We start from the raw sequence: 1,924 nt of genomic DNA, 5'->3' as shown, positions 1-1,924 counted from the left end.
AAGGAAGCCTTCTGAGAATCTGCACTGTCATGGGTGAAATCAACTCAGAGAGTTACACATTTCTCTTCAGTGGTCAGTTTGCTAACACAGTTTTCTGGAAATCTCTAATGGGATACTTCTTAGGGCAATGTAGCTGACGGAGACAAAAGAAATATCCTTAGATGAAAACTAGAAGGATGCTTTCTTAGAAACTTGTTTGGTGATGTGTGAGTTCATCTCATGGAGTTACACTCATGTTTCCTGAAGCAGGCCACTAACACTCTCTGAGGAATCTGAGAAGGGCTGCTTTGGATAGCAGTGAGGACTGGGCTGATAAAGAAGGTTTCATTCGTTAAAAGCGGGAAAGAAGCTTTCTGAGAGACTTCTTTGTGATCTGTGAATTTGTCTCAGAGTCCCAGCTTAGTCTTCAGGAACCAGTTGGCTAAGACTCTTTTCGAGGAACCTGCAAAGTTATATTTGGGAGCCCTTTCGGGCCAATGGTGAAAGAGGTCATATCCTCACCTAATAGCTAGAGAGAAGCTTTGTGAGAGAGCGCTCTCTGATGTGTGACTTCATCACTCATAGTTCCACCCTGCCATTCTTGGAACAGCTTGCCAACACTGTTGTCGTGGATACTGCAAAGTGATATTTCGGAGCTCATTGAGGGCTGTGGTGCCAAAGAGAGTATCCTCATACAGAAACTGGATGAAAGCCTTCTGAGAATCTGCATGGCGATGTGTGATTGGAACTCAGAGAGTTACACGTTTCTCTTCAGTGGTCAGTTTGCTAACACAGTTTGCTGGAAATCTGTAATGGGATACTTCTTAGCGCAAGATAGCTGATGGAGACAAAAGAAATATCCTGAGATGAAAACTAGAAGGAAGCTTCCCTAGAAACTTCTTGGTGATGTGTGAGTTCATCTCACGGAGTTACCCTCATGTTTCCTGGAGCAGGCCACTAACACTCTCTTTGAGGAGTCTGAGAAGGCCTGCTTTGGATATCTTTGAGGCCTGTGATGATAAAGAAACTTTCATTCATTAAAAGCGGGAAAGAAGCTTTCTGAGAAACTCCTTAGTGTTCTGTGAATTCGTCTCACCGAGGTACAGCTTAGGCCTCAGGAAGCAGTTTGTTAAGACTCTTTTCGTCGAATGTGCAAAGTGATATTTGGGAGGCCATTGGGGCCATGGTGAAAAGGGTCATATCCTCACATAACAGCTAGAGAGAAGTTTTTTGAGAGATTGCTCTCTGATGTGTGATTTCATCACTCAGAATTCCACCCTGCCATTCTTGGAACAGGTTGCTAACACTGTTGTCATGGATTCTGCAAAGTGATATTTGGGAGCTCATTGAGGGCTGTGGTGCTAAAGGGAGTATCCTCATACAGACACTGGAAGGAAGCCTTCTGAGAGTCTGCACTGCAATGTGTGAATGCAACTCAGAGAGTTACACGTTTCTCTTCAGTGGTCAGTTTGCTGACACAGTTTTCTGGAAATCTCTAATGGGATACTTCTTAGGGCAATGTAGCTGACGGAGACAAAAAAATATCCTTAGATGAAAACTAGAAGGAAGCTTTCTTAGAAAGTTCTTGGTGATGTGTGAGTCCATCTGACGGAGTTGCACTCATGTTTTCTGGAGCAGGACACTAACACTCTCTTTGAGGAATCTTAGAAGGGCTGCTTTGGAGAGCTTTGAGGCCTGTGCTGATAAAGAAAATTTCATTCGCTAAAAACGGGAAAGTAGCCTTCTCGGAAACTTATTTGTGATCTGTGAATTTGTCTCACAGAGTTCCAGCTTTGTCCTCAGGAAGCAGTTGCCTAATACTCTTTTTGTGGAATCTGCAAAGTGATATTTGGGAGCCCTTTCGGGCCCATGGTGAAAGAGGTCATATCCTCACAAAACAGCTAGAGAGAAGCTTTCTGAGAGATTGCTCTCTGATGTGTGACTT

Source organism: Colobus angolensis, unplaced genomic scaffold (assembly GCF_000951035.1).
Source record: "Colobus angolensis palliatus isolate OR3802 unplaced genomic scaffold, Cang.pa_1.0 Scaffold364, whole genome shotgun sequence".
NCBI classification, from domain to species: Eukaryota; Metazoa; Chordata; class Mammalia; order Primates; family Cercopithecidae; genus Colobus; species Colobus angolensis.
Note: the sequence above shows the minus strand (reverse complement) of the source record.